At 48.1% G+C, this 20,153-nt stretch overlaps 1 protein-coding gene across 1 annotated transcript in view; it reads right to left on the bottom strand.

Annotated features, from left to right (window-relative positions):
- Positions 1 to 20,153, bottom strand: part of LOC147122656 (cystine/glutamate transporter-like) — a 294,916-nt gene that overhangs the window by 190,019 nt on the left and 84,744 nt on the right. The gene's annotated exons all lie outside the window — the stretch shown is intronic.

Genomic DNA, 20,153 nt, shown 5'->3' with positions numbered 1-20,153 from the left:
TGTTAAGCATGTCTGTCATGGCTTTTTATGGCAGCCACCTCATTATCATTTTTCTTCCGGATTTGGCATCCAATGAGCGACAGCTAATGTGATGAGGACCCGCATGACACGATCTCAACTCCAGTATTTAAAGGCACAATGCAGAGCTACTATTTGGAGCTGTTGGAGTTCAAGAGAAGAGAGAAGGGAGTTGAGAAATGGAAGCGAGATGTGCAAAGGCTGCACCTAGTTTCAATTATACCTCTCTGGATGTGCTGCTGGGGGCTGTGAGGAGCCAGAGGGAGATACTATTCCCCAGCAATGGGAGGAAGAAACCTGCGGCAGAGACCAAGAACACATGGTTGGAGGTTGTCAAGGACATCAGCAGCAGGAGCGTAATGCCATGCTCCTGGATGCAGTGCAGGAAGCACTTTAATGACCTAACCAGGTCTAGAAAGGTGAGTACAATGGCACATTCACCTACATGCTGCTCTGCACATCGCCCCATTCCGTCACTATGACTTCTCAAGCTATTCCATCACCTAACTCCTCTTAGCCACTTACCTTGCACGAGCACCCATCCCTCTCTGTCCATGCACTTCCTCACATCCTCATCTATCCATCCACCACTGACACTCACCCTCATCCTTATGCAATGTCATGTCTCTCCCTGATACTCACCGTCACCAAATCCTCTCCATCCATTGGATGAACACATGGCATTGCACTCACTCATACGTCTGTTCTTTCCCTCCTTGTAGAAGAAGAGTGCACAGAACACCAGGGAGAGGCACAGAACCAGAAGTGACCCTCCAGTCACCTCGCAACTCACAAGTGCAGAGGAGGAGGCGCTGGAGATCAGTGGAGTCTCGGCGTGCCTGGCCATTGGCGATGCGGATAGCCACATGTCATACGGCACTCAGTCATGTTGACTTGATGTCAACAGCGAGTGAAATGCGATCGTGTTCATAATGAGAAGTTGCAATACTCTTACCTTGCCAGTACTCATTCATGTCTTTTATCTCCCACAGGGCTTTCACATATGCAGCAGGAGTTGATGGAGGTCGCAGACGACAATTCCTCAGAGGACCTCAATCGTTATGAGGGTGCACTGTCACATGACTCATGCATACCATGCACCACCTCAGATACTCACACTTCGGTGGGACCAGTACGAGAGATATTTGGGTTTTCACCTGGTGACTCACACTTCACAAGTGAGCATGAGCAGATGGTGGTGGTGAAGACAGCTGTGGAGAGTCTGCAAGCTCTGCTCAGCTGAACACAGATTCTGTATCCCTGGGGCTGGTGATGAAAGGGTGAATCATTGAGCAGCAGCAGAGACTGTGCAATGTACTGACAGGCCTTCCAAGCGCACTATCCACAATTGCAGAGAGATTGGAGGAGTCCATCTCAAGCATTAGTGGCATGATGTCGCACGGCAATGCGATGATGTCTTCTTGCATGGACAGACTGACCAACTACATGGAACATCAAACGTGGCAATCACAAGAGTCCATGCAGGCCTTGAGCAAGGGCCTGCAGACCCTGGATGCCACCTTAAATAGGATGATAGATACCCTAGCCTTGGCCTTGCAGTGCCCCACTGATCTGCAGCAAGGTGCTCTCCAGCACGGTGGTAGCAGTGAAGTGCGGCTGGGCCATGAGAGAGTGATGGTGAAAGGGGACATGGAAGTGGGGACTCCACTCAAAGTGCTTCCACTTCTCACCCATTGCCCCACTCAGTCAGTACCCAACATGCTGCCTTGTGTCCCGATGGCTGGTTCTGCCTCCGCATTGATGCAAGTGGAGCAGTCTTTGGCGGGGCCCTCACAGGCTCCAAATCCCAGAGGATGTCAGCCAAGAGCATCTCAACAGTCAGAGCGGAGATCTGAGCAGCCTGCCTCTACCTCTACTTAAGCCACAGGGGTTGCACCACGCAGGAGCGGTAGGAAAAGGAAGATTAAAGATTTGTAGTTCCATAAGTGTATGCACATGGGTGACTTAGGCCTTGTTAACTTGTTAAGTTTCTGTTCTTTACTTGAAGCACATAAATATTATTCTTTTTCACCACTTTCCCGTCTTGCCCATTCTTTGTTGCTGGCTGGCAAGAATCCTTTTAAGTTGTTTGATGATGAATGGGAAGACATTAATTGATGGCGACCAATTGGGGGATGTGAAAGTGGTGGTTGTTTGCAGGCCTGCTTTGAGTTAGTGGCATTGGATGGGGGGGAGCAGCGGAAAAGTGGCTGTTGCATGTGGTTGTGAGATGGGTGCACCGGTGGAACCTAATTGAACCTTGCAATAATCAGGGCATCCCTGGCATCCTGGGTAGCAAAGTGTGCCGCTGGTGGTGCATTGCCCTCATCATCTTCCTATTCCTCATTCTCCCCCGCCTCTTCCTCGGAATCCCCTGAAGAGGATATGCACTCTGTGCCTTGGTCCTCCTGCAGGTCCAAACCTCACTGCTGCGCAATGTTGTGCAGAGTGCAGCACACCACGACCATTCTGGAGACCCTGGCTGGTGCATACTGAAGGGCGCCTGCAGATCTGTCCAGGCACCTGAAGCGCATCTTCAGCATGTTGATGGCTTGTTTAATGACACAACTGGTGGTGACATGGCATTGATTGTAGCACTCTTGGGTATCATTCCTTGGGTTTTTGAGAGGTGTCATCAGCCACGTTTTAAGTGAGTATCCCTGGTCTTCGAGCAGCCACCCATTAACTCTGCCTCCAGGTGCGAAATCGTCAGGGAGGTTAGACTGCCGCAGGACAAAAGCATCATGGCAGCTTGCGCGCACCTGCATAAAGATCTTTTTGTGGTTGTACACCAGCTGCACATTGATGGAGTGGAAGCCTTTACGGTTGACGAATACTCCTGGTTAATCTGTGGGTGCCCTGATTCCCACATGTGTGCAGTCGATGACACCCTGCACCTGTGGGAAGCCAGCCAGAGACGCAAACCCGAGTGCTCACTCATTCTGACTGCTATCATAGCAGGCAAGGTTGACATCATTGGCGGCTCTGGCGAACCAGCTATCAGTCACCTGTCTTATGCATTTGTGGGCCGCCGACTGGGAGATCCTGCAAATGTCTCCATCAGAGCCCTGAAAGAATCCACAGGCAAAAAAAGTTGAGGGCAGTGGTGACTTTGACAGCCATTGGTAAAGCGTGGCCACCAGGTCCAGCTGGCAGCAAGTCTTCTTCCAGCAGACTGCAGATGTCTGCCACCCTCTGGCGTGAGAACCTGAGCCCCCTGAGACACTGCTGTTCCGACATGTTGAGGAAGCTGATCCCCTGCCTGCAGACCCTGTGTAGCTGGCATGGCTTCCTGCGAACTGCACCTCTCTGCTACTCCCCTCTCTGCTGCACCTCTCTCTCTTGTGCAGCTACAGGTCTGTAACCAGCAGGCTGCTGTTGCTGTTTCTGGCCACCTTGGTCCTCCTCTGAGGTCTAATCTAAGGCAGCATAAGCGGCAGCCATTTTGACCTGATAGATCAAACCTCCAAAGTGTAGAAAGTAACCTCTCAGCAAAAGCACTGTGAACACCCGTTGCCACTAGCAGGTAAGAAAGCAGCTGTGAGTACTGAACATTTATTGGCGTATTTTTCTGAGCGCCATTATTTCCATGAGGTGGATTGACCCCCTCAATTGCCGCTGTGTTCTCACCTTGCTTTCACTGGTGTATTTCAGGAAGCCTGGGAAACCCACGGATCACATGTTAAACTGAAAAATCTGTGTCAATATTGCTCTAATTGAGTGATTAGCATATACGTACGATTACATACATAGGATATACGGCAAAGAAACAGGCCATTCGACCCAACCAGTCCATGCTGGAGTTTATGTTCTACTCGAGCCTCCTCTCGTCTTTCCTCATCTAACTCTATCAGCATAACCCTCTATTCCCTTCTCCCTCATATGCTTACCTAACCTCCCCTTAAATGCATCTATACTACAGGTAGACTATCCTTTATCCGAACTTCCGAAAACCGAAAACCTCTAAAAACCGAAAGTTTTTTTGTTCAGCGTAAGTCGTGCGCACGACATGACCAGAGTGGCGCACGACTTACGCTGAGCAGGGCAGAGGGTCACAGAGTTCCCTCCTGGGTAGGAGATTGCAGGCCGAGCCGGGCAGTGTGAAGGAGGTACCGGGAGAGTGAACCCAACAATACAGCGGCCCGTCCGATAGCTGCAGCGGCCCGTCCGATATTCTTTTCTCCCCCGACCCGACCCGACCCGAACCGACCCCCGACCCGTCCGATATTCTTTTCTCCCGACCCGACCCGACCCGAACCGTGGCCCGTCCGATATTCTTTTCTCTCCCCCCACCCGACCCCCGACCTGATTTGCGGGCCAGCTTAGTAGGAGTCAGCCGATATCCGGCTTTCCTGAGAAGCAGGAAGGGGAATGAGACATGGAACAGTCGCAAGAGGTAGCCTGAACTTTTAAAATTTATATTAAATACAAATTTCCCAGTCTTATAATAATACCTTCCGAAATCCGAAAAATTCCAAAAACTGAAACTCAGCTGGTCCCAAGGCTTTCGGATAAGGGATAGTGTACCTGTATTCACTTCAACCACTCCCTGTGGTAGCGAGTTCCACATTCTCACCACTCTCTGTGTAAAGAAGTTTCTTCTGAATTCCCTATTGGATTTCTTGGTGACTATCTTATATTGATGGCCTCTAGTTATGCTCTTCCCCACAAGTGGAAACATTCTCTATCTATCGACTCTATCAAAACCTTTCATTATTTTAAAGACCCCTATTAGGTCACCCCTCAGCCTTCTCTTTTCAAGAGAAAAGAGACCCAGCCTGTTCATCCTTTCCTGATAGGTATACCCTCGCATTTCTGGTATTTTCCTTGTAAATCTTCTCTGCACCCTCTCTAGTGCCTCTAAATCCTTTTTATAATATGGCGACCACAAATGTACACAGTACTCCAAGTGTGGTCTAATCAAGGTTCGATACAGGTTTAGCATACCTTCACTACTTTTCAATTCTATCCCTCTAGAAACAAACCCTAGTGCTTGGTTTGCTTTTTTTATGGCCTTGTTAACCTGTGTCGCTACTTTTAGTGATTTGCGTATTTGTACTCCGAGATCCCTTTGCTCCTCTACCCCACCCAGACTCTCACCCTACAAGTAATAAGTGACCTCCCTATTCTTCCTATCAAAATGTAATACCTCACATTTATCTGTGTTGAAATTCATTTGCCAATTATATGCCCATTCTGCAAGTTTATTAATGTCTTCCTGTAATTTGTTGCAGTCCTCCTCAGTATTGACTATCCCCCCCAATTTGGTATCTTCCACAAATTTCTAAATTGTGTTTTTGATTCCAAAGTCTAGATCGTTAATATAAATTGTGAACAACAGTGGTCCCAGCACTGATGCCTGTGGAACACCACTGTCCACCTTCTGCCACTGTGAATAGCTACTCTTTACCCCTACTCTCTGCTTTCTGTCTTGAAGCCAACCAGCAATCCATTCTGCTACTAGTCCCCTGACTCCGCATTCTCCGACCTTATTCATTAGTTTATTATGTGGTACCTTATCGAAGGCCTTTTGAAAATCTAGATAAATTACATATATGTTAATAGACAACCCGCCTCTCCTGAGGAGGTTTCCGCGCAGGTAGCCTAGCACGTTCCTTTTAAATGCGAATGTCAGCGGGCTGGAGCTGGCTTCCCAATGCGCTGTAATTTTGGTCGGTTTTAACCCACCACCCGCACCCAAACCCACCTGCTCCTTCATGTAAAAATTTCACCCAATGTTTAAGTTCAAGACCTGCTGACTATAATTTTTGTCCGATTACTTTTCTGTGAAGCGCTTTGCAATGGTTCTCTATGTTAATGGCGCTACATAAATGCACGTTGCTTTTGTTATTTTTGTTGTTGAGGATGATGAAGATGAGGGAGAGGATGTGGAAGTCAAGCCCAGACATTAGCCATGGACCAAGACCATGCCCAAATGTTCCTCCATTATCTCAAATGTGTTTTCACTGCCACGCATACCTCAGATACTTTCAGCTGGGGGGGGGGGCACTTAGATAGTGTTGGTAAGGATGATTCACAAAGCACGAGTGCAGGAGAAGTAGGGAGTGGGTTTAAGATGTGCCACCTTCCATGGGGAGACCAAGGAAAAGATTGCTCCTGGCTTCAGCGTTGTGGGATTTAGGTCTCAAGGTTACAAGGATGTTCAAAGAACATTACACCTACGTGCAGGCTCTGAGGTCAGTCTCCAACTATGTGCAGCAACTGACAGCCGTGACTCTGGGGTCCACAGACCTTATTTGCAGCAACATCAGGGAAACTTTTACCACATTGCGGATATCAATGGAATGGGAGGCAACTTCATCGGAATCTGTAACAGACCTCCACCAAGGGAGCAGTCAGGGAGCAGTCTATTGCCTCCTCCTCAATGGAAGCACAGGATGCAGCAATGGTGACAGTAGGGGACAGATTAGACAGTTCCTTGCGTACCAGCTTCCAGACTCTGCAGGTGGGCTACTGGCTGCTGTCTCATAGTGCGTTCAGTATCTAATAGCTGCCACTGAGCATTGGGGACACATATCCAGGAATGGCAGTGTCTGGAAGCACATTTCAGACATCCAACCTTACCCCTTAGAGCACCACACCAGTGCCATGTAGAGGTAACATTAGCCTATCAAGCACAAACCCCAGAGTTTGGTAAAATCCAAGATGGCGGCGCGCACGGACGCAGCGGCTTTGTCTCTCCCGAGACTGAGCGTTTTCACCCTCCTTCTGAGTCTCTTCTGGACTCTGCTGATTCGGGAATTAAAGGCTGACCTACTGTACAGCCGGCAGACGCTCCTAGACATCGGGGCCGACTGCGTGCGGCTTACACTCGGCGACATCGATCTGCCTCCCGACATCACCCGACCCCCGGGACCAGCGTGGCGTCCTTCCCCAGCCGGAAGTCAGTGCAGACCGCGCAGAGAACGCAAGCAGAAGCGGGGTAAGAGGGCAGGTACCCAAAACAGGCTGAAGAGGGCCCCACACAAACCCTCCCTCCTAAGTATTTTCCTAGCCAACGTCAGGTCACTGGAGAACAAAATGGATGAGATCAAACTGGATCTCTCCACACAGAAAAGGACAAAGGAATGCTGCGCCATGATCTTCACAGAGACCTGGCTGAACAACGGCATCCCTGACACCACCATCCAACTAGAAGGACGCACGGTCTTCCGCGCCGACAGAACTGCAGACTCCGGTAAGAGCAAGGGAGGCGGTTTGTGCATTTACACTAACAATGCCTGGTGCACTAACACTGATATAATTGATAGATCCTGCTCGGCTGATTTGGAATTCCTCATGGTAAGATGCAGACCCTTCTACCTGCCTCGGGAATTCACGGCTGTTATCATCACTGCGGTCTACAGCCCACCACACGCTAATGCCAAACTAGCACTGAAGGACCTCTACAGGGCCATCAGCGAACAATAAACTGCGCACCCAGATGGAGCTTTTATCGTCGCGGGGGACTTCAATCACATAAACCTAAAAACTGTACTACCGAAATTCCACCAGAATGTCTCCTGCCCCACAAGAGGGGAGAACACACTGGATCAAGTCTACACGAGCATTGTAGACGCTTACAAGGCCATTCCCTGCCCCCACCTTGGGAAGTCTGACCACCTCTCCCTGTTTCTAGCCCCGGCATACAAACCGCTCATCAAAAGAGGGAGAACATCAGTGAGAGCAGTGAAAGTATGGCCAGAGGGGGCAGTATCGGAGCTTCAGGACTGCTTCGAACGCACTGATTGGGGCATGTTTGCCCATAATGACATTGAGGAATACACATCCACAGTGCTATTCTACATCAACAGCTGCGTCGAGGTCATCATGACCCATAAAAATATCAGGACATACCCCAACCAGAAACCCTGGATGAACGGAGAGGTCCGCTCACTGTTGAAAGCACGCGACGCAGCATTTAAATCTGGCGACGTGGCGGCTTACAGTGCAGCTAGGACAAACCTAAAAAAGGGTATCAGGACTGCCAAAAGGAAACAGACACTGCGGATAGAGGATCACTTCCGCAACAACTCGGACCCCCGGCGCATGTGGCAAGGCATCCAGTCCATCACTGACTACAAGGGCAAAAACACCAGTCCCCCGGTACCGATGCCTCCCTTCCGGAGGAGCTTAACAACTTCTACGCTCGCTTCAACAGGGATAACAGGGAGCCGGCTACCAAAGCCTTGCCACCCCCGGAAGACCAGGTGCTCACTCTGCCGACCTCCGACGTAAGGGGTGTTCTACGCGGAGTGAACACACGAAAGGCTGCTGGACCGGATAGCATCTCTGGACGGGTACTCAAGGAATGTGCTGATCAGCTGGCTGATGTCTTCACCGCCATCTTCAATCTGTCATTGGCCCAGGCAGTAGTCCCTACATGCTTCAAGACCGCTACCATTATTCCTGTGCCAAAACAAATGGCTGTGACGTGCCTGAACGACTATCGACCTGTCGCACTCACACCCATCATAATGAAGTGTTTCGAGAGACTGGTCTTAGCCCACATCAAAGCCAGTTTTCCTGCCTCCCTTGACAAACACCAGTTTGCCTATTGTGCAAACAGATCAACGGAGGATGCAATCGCAACTGCTCTACACTCGGCACTGAATCACCTAGATGGTAAGGAGACCTACATCAGAATGCTGTTCATAGACTACAGCTCAGCATTCAACACTATCATCCCCAACAAGCTGGCCACCAAACTCCAAACTCTTGGCCTGAACACTTCCCTCTGCAACTGGACCCTGGACTTCCTAACAAACAGACCCCAGTCTGTCAAATTAGGTAACCACACCTCCCCCCCCCCCCGACCCTGAACACGGGGGCCCCACAAGGATGTGTGCTGAGCCCCCTCCTCTACTCCCTCTTCACCCACGACTGTGTGGCTGTTAATGGTTCCAACACCATCATCAAGTTTGCGGATGACACCACGGTAGTAGGCCAGATCACCAACAACGATGAGTCAGCCTACAGGGAGGAGGTCCAGCATCTCGTGAAGTGGTGCGCCGATAACAACCTGGCCCTTAACACCAAGAAAACAAAAGAAATCATTGTGGACTTCAGGAAGTCCAAAGGCGGAAGTCACACCCCCATCCACATCAATGGGGCTGTGGTGGAAAGGGTGGACAGCTTTAAGTTCCTCAGAGTCAACATCACGGAAGACCTCTCCTGGTCCCTCAACACCTCCTCTCTGGTGAAGAAGGCCCAGCAGCGCCTATATTTCCTAAGGAGGCTGAAGGGATGTAATCTGTCACCCCTGATCCTCTCTACCTTTTACCGCTGCACTATAGAGAGCATCCTGACAAACTGTATCACAGTATGGTATGGCAGCTGTCGCTACTATGACCGGAAGGCCCTGCAGCGGGTAGTCAAAACTGCCCAACGCATTACCGGCACCCGGCTACCGACCATAGAGCACATATACCAGAAACGCTGTCTACGGAGGTCACGGTCCATCATCAAAGACCCTACCCACCCCAGCCACAGTCTGTTCGCCCTCCTGCCATCTGGGAGACGCTACAGATGCATTCGCACCCGTACGACCAGATTTAGGAACAGCTTCTTTCCCAGGGCTGTCATCCTACTGAACTCCACAAATAAACTCTAAAGCCTGCACATCTGCCAATGCACTTTATTATGGTTATATTTATGTTAATATACTACAAGCCAAATGTATGTTGAATGTTTAAATGTCTTAATCCAAATGTACACTCTCGGGAGCCGCAAGCCTACATTTCGTTGTACTGCACTTGTGCACTAACAATGACAATAAAAGTTGATTTGATTTGATTTTGATTTGATTTGAGAGGCAAACAACAGCAGCTCCCTCCCAAGAATAAGCTGCCATGAGAGGAGGAGCACCTCAGTCCCATGAACGGTTCATACCACAGGAACAGCCAATCTTATTCTGTGATACTGGCCCTTGGGTTGCATCTAGGAGAAACATTAGAATTAAAGAAAGGACATGTGTAGATCCCCAGAGGAAGCAGGGTGTAAGGAAAGAGTAGGTTGACTTCTGTTCACTTTGGAGTTTATATTATATTAAAGGACAATGTCCACACTTATGCCGTGCTTTGTTATTCATGGAGATTATTGTCACACAGGAAAGGGTGTGCTTATTTTGTATTGATTTATCAATTGGGTGATTATGATTTGCACAGTCAGGTAATGCCAGAGGTCTGATGTACTTTTTTAAAATTTGTTTATGGGAAGTGGGCGTCGCTGGCAGAGGCCAGCATTTATTGCCTGTCCCTAATTGGCCTTTCTAGGATGGGTGCAGGATTGAAAACTTGTTATTTATTTGAGTGCTATTATTTACTATTTGTAATACTTTGGATTAACACTACTATTTTGGATTAACACTACTTGCAATTGTTAACAATTTCCCTGACGAGCACCAATCCCTGCACTAAACTTGCTCTCAAGTCAGCCGATATAAATATAGTACTGGATCACATACAAATTTGAGCCAATTACCCAGATTGTGTTCAGCAGTGAACTGCTTGTTGCTTTGACAACCAACACTAAAACATGTTTGCCACATTCGCCTATTTGTTGAGCAATCAAATACATTGACTGAATAAGGGTTATTCGAATAAGGTGGGTGGAAGCAAAGGCCTTGATGGGTCAGTGTGCTAGCACAATGTGTACTAGCACATTGCTATACAGAACAATGAACCAGAGCGAGCTGGACTAGTATTTTGATGCAATACCTAAGACACTCACTTTCGACAATAAGTAGAGTATCGGATTGCCAAAGTAATTGCTCAGAATACGGCTCAAATCACTAATTATCCAACTGAAATCAGCAATACAATTGACTGAATCCCTCCTTAGAGGTATGTGAACTTTAAAATCGACCAAGGAGCTGATTGTTCTCATTTTTGAGAAGAGGTGACTTTATAAACAGAGTTTTCGCTCCAAGGTAAGAAAGGTAAGGGCTCAGATTCAGGGAAGGAGGCTCATTAATGCTGGCTAATTGACAAATGTATTTTCCTTTGAAAGGTTGCCCATGTAAAGGCTCAGTTTTAGCAATTATAGAAACATGGATCCATAGAATCTTATAGCAGAGAAGGAGGGCATTTGGCCTATCATGCCTGTTCCGGCTCTTTAAAAGAGTTGTCAAATTTTATCTCGCACCCCAGCTTTTTCCCCATAATTCTACAAATTAGTCCTCTTCAAGTATGTGTCCAATTGCCTGATTCCACCACCCTTTCAGGTGCTGCGCTCTGTGTGAAAACATTTCTCCTCATTTCCCCTCTAGTTCTTTTGCCAATTATTTTAAATCTATGACCCCTGGTTACTGACCCACGCCAGAGGAAACAGTTTCCCCCTACTTACTGAGCACTCATCATAATTTTGTATACCATACCTCTAATAGGTCTCCCCTTAACCTTCTCTGCTCTAAGGAGAACAATCCCAACTTCTCCAACCTCTCCACATAACAGAAGTCCCTCATCACTGGTAGCATCCTGGTAGACCTTCTCTGTACCCTCTCAAAGGCCATGGCATTCTTCCTAAAGTGTGGTGCCTAGAATTGTACACAATTCTCCAGCTGAGGCATTTACCAGCGATTTAGAAAAGTTTAGCATGGCTTTCTTGTTTTTGCATTCAATGCCCCTATTTACAAAGCCAAGTATTCCATACGTTTCTTAAACGCCTTATCAACTTGCCCTGCTACCCAGAGTATAAATCAACAAATAATGGAGGCCTGTAAAAAAGGTACGGTAATAATCATGGGTGATTTTAATCTCCATATTGATTGGACAAATCAAATTGGCCATGGTAGCCTGGAGGAAGAGTTCATAGAGTGCATCCGGGATGTTTTCCTAGAACAGTATGTAATGGAACCAACCAGGGAGCAGGCTATCTGGTACTATGTAATGAGACAGAATTAATAAATGATCTTATAGTAAAGGATCCTCTAAGAAAGAGTGATCATAGCATGGTTGAATTTCAAATTCAGTTGGAGGGTGAGAAAGTTGTATCCCAAACCAGTGTCCTGATCTTAAACAAAGGCAATTATAATGGCATGAGGGCAGATCTGGCTAAAGTGGACTGGAAAATAAAATAAAGGGTAAGACAGTTGAAATGCAGTGGCGGACATTTAAGGAAATATTTCATAACTCTCAACAAAAATATGTTCCAGTGAGAAAGAAAGATTTTAAGAGAAGGGAGCACCATCCATGGCTAACTAAGGAAGCAAAGGATGGTATCAAATTGAAAACGAAGGCATACAATGTTGCCAAGATTGGTGGGAGACCAGAGGATTAGGAAATTATTAAAAACCAGCAAAGGATGACTAAAAAAATAATACAGATAAGATGAATTATGAGAGTAAGCGGGCAAGAAACATTAAAACAGATAGTAAGAGCTTCTACAGGTATATAAAAAGGAAGAGGGTAGCTAAAGTAAATGTTGGTCCCTTAGAGGATGAGACTGGGGAATTAATAATGGGAAATGGGGAAATGGCAGAGACTCTGAACAAATATTTTGCATCTGTCTTCACTGTAGAAGACACTAACAATATCCCAATAATGGATAACCAAGGGGCCACAGGGAGTGGGGAACTAAAGACAATCGGTATCACTAAGGAAATAGTACTCGGTAAAATAATGGGACTAAAAGACGACAAGTCCCCTGGACCAGATGGCCTGCATCCCAGGGTCTTAAAATAAGTGGCTGCAGAGATAGTGGATACATTAGTTGCAATATACTGAAATTCCCTGGACTCTGGAGAGGTCCCAGCGGATTGGAAAACCGCTAATGTAGCACTCCTATTTAAGAAAGGAGAGAGACAGGAAGCAGGAAACTATAGACCAGTTAGCCTAACATCTGTCGTTGGGAAAATGCTGGAGTCCTTCATTAAGGAAGCAGTAGCAGGGCATTTAGAAAAACATACTGCAGTCAAACAGAGTCAGCATGGTTTTAGGAAAGAGAAATCATGTTTAACAAATTTGCTGGAGTTCTTTGAGGATGTAACAAGCAGGGTGGACAAGGGTGAGCCAGTGGGTGTGGTGTATTTGGATTTCCAGAAGGCATTCGATAAGGTGCCACATAAAAGGTTACTGCATAAGCTAAAAGCTTACGGAGTTGGGGGTAATATATTAGCACGGATAGAGAATTGGCTAACTAACAGAAAGCAGAGAGTCGGGATAAATGGGTCATTTTCTGGTTGGCAAACGGTAACTAGTGGGGTGCCACAAGGATCGGTGCTGGGGCCCCAACTATTTACAATCTACATTAATGACTTGGATGAAGGGATCGAGTGTAATGTAGCCAAGTTTGCGGATGATACAAAGATGGGTGGGAAAGCAAGTTGTGCAGAGGACTCAAAGAATCTGCAAAGGGATATAGACAGGCTAGGTGAGTGGGTAAACATTTGGCAGATGGAGTATAATGTGGGAAAGTGCAAGGTTATCCACTTCGGCAGGAAAAGTTAAAAAGCAAACTATTATTTAAATGGAGAGAGATTACAAAATGCTACAGTTCAGATGGACCTGGGGGTCCTTGTGCATGAAACACAAAATGTTAGCATGCAGGTACAGCAAGTAATCAAAAAGGCAAATGGAATGTTGGCCTTTATTTCAAGGGGGTTGGAGTATAAAAGCAGGGAAGTCCTGCTACAACTGTACAAGGTATTGGTGAGACCACACCTTGAGTACTGCGTACAGTTTTTGGTCTCCTTATTTAAGGAAGGATATACTTGCATTGGAGGCAGTTCAGAGACGATTCACACGGTTAATTCCTGAGATGAGGGGTTTGACTTATGAGGAAAGGTTGAGCAGGTTGAGCCTATACTCATTGGAATTTAGAAGAATGAGAGGTGATCTTATTGAAACATATAAGATGCTGAGGGGGCTCGACAGGATAGATGCAGAGAGGATGTTTCCCCTCGTGGGGAAATCTAGAACTCGGGGGCATAGTCTCAGAATAAAGGGTCGCCCTTTTAGAACTGAGATGAGGAGGAACTTCCCTCAGAGGGTCGTAAATCTGTGGAATTCTCTGCCTCAGAGAGCTGTGCAGGCTGGGTCATTAAATACATTTAAAGTGGAGATAGACAAATTTTTGCAAGATAAGGGAGTGAAGGGTTATGGGGAGCAGGCTGGGAAGTGGCTTTGAGCCCAAGATCAGCCATGATCTTATTGAATGGCAGAGCAGGCTCGAGGGGCCAAGTGGCCTATTCCTGCTCCTATTTCTTATGTTCTTATTGTTCTTATGTTCTTCAAAGATTTGGGAATATGCACCCCGCGGTCCCTCTGCTCTTATACCCCTCTCAAAAGAGTACCATTTAGATTATACTGCTTCTCCATGTTGTTTCTCCCAGAGTGCATCACTTCACACTTATCTGCATTAAATTGCACCTGCCATGTGTCAGCCATTTCACCAGTCTATGTCCTCCTGAATTCTGCTACCATTCTGCTCACTATTTACTACATTGCCAAGTTTTGTATCATCCGCATGCTACAAAATTGTACTCCCTATACCCAAGTCCAGGTCAGTTATATATAACAAGAAAAGCAATAACCCCATCACCGACCCCTGGGGGACCCCATTGCACACTTCTCTCCAGTCAGAAAAACATCCATTCACCACTACTTTCTGCCTTCTATCCCTTAGAGAATTACGTACCCAAGTTACCACCATTCCTTTAATAACATGTGCTTCTATTTTCCAAATAAGTCTGTTATGTGGTGCTTTAACAAATGCCTTTTGAAAGTCCATATATACATCTACTGCACTAGCTTCATCAACCCTCTCTGTTACTTCATCAGAGATCTCAATCAGGTTAGCCAGACACGATTTGCCGCCCTGGCAAACAACCCAGCTGTGACCCGTCTTCTGTATTTGTGGGCGGCCGACTGGGAAATCCTGCAAATGACTGTGGCAGAGCTCTGGAAGGATCCGGAGGCAAAAGGTTGAGGGAGATGGTGACTTTGACAGCCAACGCATGGCCACCAGGTCCAGCAGGTGACAGGTCTTCTTCTAGGAGACTGCAGATGTCTGTCACCAGCTGATGTGAAATCCTGAGCCTCCTGAGACACTGGTGTTCAGTCATGTCAAGGAAACTGAGCTTCTGCCTGTAGACCCTGTTTCGTGGGTAGTGCTTCCTACGATCTGCACCTCTCTGCTGGTCCCCTCTCTGCTGCTCTCCTCTCTGCTGCTCCCCTCGCTCCTGTGCAGCTACAGATCTGTGACCAGCAGGCTGCAGGTGCTGCTGCTGGTCATCTTGATCCTCACCTGAGGTCCAATCTAAGGCAGCTAAAGCGGCACCCATCCTGATGTGATAGAGAAAACCTCCAAAGTGTAGAAGGTAACCTCTCAGCCAAAGTACTGTGAGCAAACCCTTTCCCACTAGTAGGTAAGAAAGCAGCTGTGAGTACTGGGTATTTATTAGCATATTTCTCTGAGATTGATTCAGCCCCCTCAATTGCTGTTATGTACTCGCCTTGCTTTCACTGGCGAGTTTCAGGAAGCCCGGGAAACCCGTGGACCCGCCGTTAAAGCCAAGAGTGTGTCAATATCACTCTAATTGAGTGATTAATATATGTTAATTGGCAACCCTCCAGGTTACCACTCTTAAATATATCAAGGAATATTTTTTAATGCAAGGGGTAAAAATAAACAATTACGTTCTAAGACGCTGCCCAATTGCGCTGGTTCATGGAAGATTTTGCGTTTGTGAATATGCAAATGCATTCGAGCGGAAACTTGAACCATAACTTCACTTTGGAAATAGCGCAATTTTGAGCGCAATTCGCGACCAAAGCAGAAACTCTACCCAATGTGTTTAAGGGTTGAGTCAATTTGTTTGGGTTTGCTATAAAACCAGAAAATGCTGGGAATACACACCAGGTGAATCAGCATCTATAGAGAGAAGGCAGGTTGTGACGTTTCAGGTGTGTTTTTATTTATACCAATTGGCCTTCAGTTGAGTGGTGAATGGGACGAGAAACAAGGGGTCTCAACTACAGTTGTGAACAGTTTTGCTGTTGGGGTTGCTGCTGCTCTTACTTAACTTTAATTTTTGATTAAAATTTTTTTTTTAATTACATTGGTACAGTGCCAATGCTGTACTGTGGTGTTAGGGCCAGAATTCCTTTGCTAGCATTTGCACTCTGCCCTCATTGATTAGAGATTTGCATGTCTCCAGCCTCTACACAGTAGCATGGCATGGAAATCTGTGGCTGCCACCAATGATGGATTGCCATGCGTTGCTTCATTTTTATGTCATTGGTGTTAACTCAGTTAAACAGCAGCACACCTGTAATAATATTTCACTCTGGCCTTAATTCGAATCTTCTCAATGTGTCAGTGAGCAAATATCTGCAATATGTCACGTGAAAATACGGCAGTAGTAGGAAGCAGCTGAACAAATATTAGGGTTGCTTAATCATTAATCAGTACCTGAGAGTCTTCCAAGGCATCACAAAAAGGCATCCAGCAGCACTGCAGCAATATTGGTCTGATTGTCTAATGCACAGAACAGAGATCACTAGAGGTAACATTCAACTTTGGTGAGGGGTGTAAAACTGGCGGTAATGGATCATCCGCCCGTTATATACCCCGCCCGCTTTTCCTACCCATCAATCAGGCATCCGAGCTGATACTTCTGTCCCCATCGATTGATGGAAGTTATCCCCCAACCCCCACCACTATGATCTGCTGCCTAGATACTAAATTGATTATCAAAACACATTGCAAATGAAACCAGTTAAACCTAGCTTTGAGAGATGTAGGGAGTGATTTTTGTCTGCATTATGCCTTATATGGACTCTTTACTGGGTGCAATGGTGAGGGAAATTTGGCAGAGATCTATTCCACTGGATCTCTGTTGAGACTGCGCTGTGTGTGTGTCCCCAGTTGCAAAGAAAGCTCTTGCCTGGAAAGGGTAGGGGCTTCAGAGTAATATTATGATTAAAGGAGAGTGACATCATTTCACGCTGCACGCTTGTTGCTGACATTAGGGAGTGCTGGTCACCAAGTGCAATTTACGTCCAAGGTTGCTAGGCGATCCATGGTTGCTAGGCGATCCAACCGAAATTCATATAAAAGTCATAATAAGTAGATTCAATGAATAGATTTCAGGATATTTTGGCACCATTTTTCTTTGTTCCCCCCCCCCGACCTCACCCACCGCCCACCGCCCCCAACAGCCCCCCTCCCCCCGCTGTCAGTTATGGTTTTCAGGAGCCATTGTGGCGATGGTTCTGCTGCTTTATTTTAAACTAGCTGGAGTGCCCGGCGGTGCCGAGGGTTTTTTGAAGGCATGTTGTTGTTGGAAGAGAGAGAGAGAGAGACTGGGGGGAGAAGAGAGAGACTGGGGGGGAGAGAGCGACTGGGGGGAAGGGGGGGGAGAGAGCGACTTGGGGGGGGAGAGAGAGACTGGGGGGGAGAGAGTGACTGGGGGGAAGAGAGAGAGAGAGAGACTGGGGGGAGAGAGAGAGAGAGGGAAAGAGAGAGGGGGAGGGAGAGAGCGAGAGAGAGAGAATGGGGGGAGAAGAGAGAGATGGGGGGGAAGAGAGAGAGAGAGACTGCTGGATTTAGTTCGGGATTAGCCTGGAGAGAGAGGGGGGGAAGGAGCGCCTCAGGCCTGGCCCGATGGACCCCTGCGAAGGAAGGAAGGAAGGAAGGAAGGAAGAAGGCAAGCTCTCCCTCCCTCTCCCACCCCCTCACTCTTTCCCTCCCTCACCCTCTCTCTCTCCCTCCCCCTGTTTCTCCCTGCTTTACTCTCTCTCCCTCCCTGCCCCTCTCCTCTCCATCCCTCCCCCTCTCCTCTCCCTCCCTCCCCCTCTCCTCCCCCTCCCTCCCACTCTCCTCCCCCTCCCCTCTCCCTCCCTCCCATTCTCCTCTCCCTTCCTCCCCCTCTCCTCTCCCTCCCTCCCCCTCTCCTCTCCTCCCCCTCTCCTCTCCCTCCATCCCCCTCTCCTCTCCCTCCTCCTCTCCTCTCCCTCCCCTCTCCTCTCCCTCCCCCTCCCCCTCCCCCTCTCTTCTCCCTCCTCCCCCTTCTCCTCTCCCTCCCCTGCCCCTCTCTTCTCCCTCCTCCCCCTTCTCCTTTCCCTCCCCCCTCCTCTCCCTCCCTCCCCCCCTCCTCTCCCTCCCCCCCTCTCCTCTCCCTCCCCCTGTGTCTCCCTGATTTCCTCTCTGTCCCTCCCTCCCCCTCTCTGTCTGCCTTTCCTGAGAGCCCGGCCGCAGTGAGCCGAAGCCCCCCCGTGTGCGGATCAGCGGCTCAGGGCTAGCCGGTGCGCGGCCTAGCGCGTGAGTCCCGGCCGGACTCACCTTAGCTGAGGTCGCGCTCCGGGCCACCACCGACGCTGACGCGTGCGCTGACTCCCGCCCCGCCAGTCTTTACTAAGATGGCGGTGATGGCTATGCTCGGCTCAGTCCCTCGCCGCCAGCCTTTACCAAGATGGTGGCGATCGCGGGGCGGGCCCAGCGGGACGGGCGGTGCCTAGCTCGGGCGTGGCTGGCGAGGAGAGGCCAAGGCTTCGAGGCCTGCAGGTGGGGTAACCCTCCAAGGTTGCGGCGCCCAGCGGAGGCAGCGAGTCAAGAGGAAAAGAAAGGGTGAAAGGTAGGAAAATTAATCAGCTTAGAAAAAATATTTACAAATTAATTTACTTTTTTTAAAAACAATTTCCCCTCCACACACACAGAAAGTGGGAAAAATAAACACACAGAAAGTGGGAAAAATAAATCAATAGTTAGAAATCAAGATGGCGGCCACTCACCTCAGCTCAGAAGGATTAGGCCCGCCCACATGCACAATGAACCCCCCCCGTGATGCACCGATTGGTCAACCATCATGTTAATCCCCTGTACGATTGGTCAACCATCACGTCACTCAACGCTAATGAGTGGAATTTTGCCATTTTTTGAACCTATTTTGTGTACTGTCTGAATAATTTTTGTCTGACCAAAAAGTAAGAGGTACACACACCTCACATTGGCAGAGGACTACTTCAGGCATTGTCACCAATTCGCAAAGGAGGCCTTGACAATAAACCCAGGGGCACAACTAGTATATATGAAGGGACCGCTCCCTCCGCAACACCCTGGTCCACTCCTCAATCACCCTCAACAGCCCTGCTCCTTCACCTGGCACCTTCCCGTGCAAGCGCAGGAGATGCAACACATGCCCTTTTACCTCCTCCCTTCCCACTGTCCAGGGCCCCAAACACCCCTTCCAGGTGAAACAGCGATTTACTTGTACTTCTTGCAATTTAATATACTGTATTCACTGCTCACGATGTGGTCTCCTCTACATTGGGGAGACCAAACGCAGATTGGGCGACCGCTTTGCGGAACACCTCCGTTCAGTCCGTACGGGTGACCCTGAGCTTCCGGTCGCCTGTCACTTTAATTCACCGCTTCACTCCCACTCTGATCTCTGTCCTCGGGCTATTGCATTGTTCCAATGAAGCTCAACGTAAGCTCGAGGAACAGCACCTCATCTTTCAATTGGGCACTTTGCAGCCTGCCGGACTCAACATTGAGTTCAACAATTTCAGATAATTATCCCTGCCCCCATTTTTCATGCAGTATGATTTTTGCCATTCCCATTTGCAACATTTTATCTTTCCTGCCTCTTACAAAAGTACAGGGTGTTCTTTCTATTTCTTCCTCCCCTCCTAACCCCCCCCCACCCTGTCTCTGCACCTGCTTAATATCTGTTACATCTCCAGCTTTTTCCTGTTCTGATAAAGGGTCCCAGAACTGAAACGTTAACTCTGTTTCTCTCTCCACGGATGCTGCCTGGCCTGCTGAGTATTTCCAGCATTTTCTGTTGTTATTTTAGTATATATGAAGGCCTGACTAACCATAATGCTGATAGGTTCTTTGCAATACCTCATGACGTGCCATGCATTAAATGGTATTGCATGAGAAAAAGCACACAAGGAATATCAACAGCCATAAACTATCTCCGAAAAACACCAGTGAAGTGAACAAGACAGATTTTCCCACCGCTCCCACAACCCTGGCACTATACAGGAGAAACGCACCAGGAATGTGCTGCTTTAGTCCAACCCAGGGATTACCTGCATTTCCTGTCCCAGGGCACTTAAGTGGCCCAGGGAAAACCCGGGTGCAGGCTTAGCCCTTGCAAGGTCGAGCACCAATGGTATGGGCAG

Source organism: Somniosus microcephalus, chromosome 2 (genome assembly GCF_052327205.1).
Source record: "Somniosus microcephalus isolate GS21.2 chromosome 2, FLI_Smic_1.0, whole genome shotgun sequence".
Lineage (NCBI taxonomy): Eukaryota > Metazoa > Chordata > Chondrichthyes > Squaliformes > Somniosidae > Somniosus > Somniosus microcephalus.
This window is presented reverse-complemented; position numbering and strand designations above follow the sequence as displayed.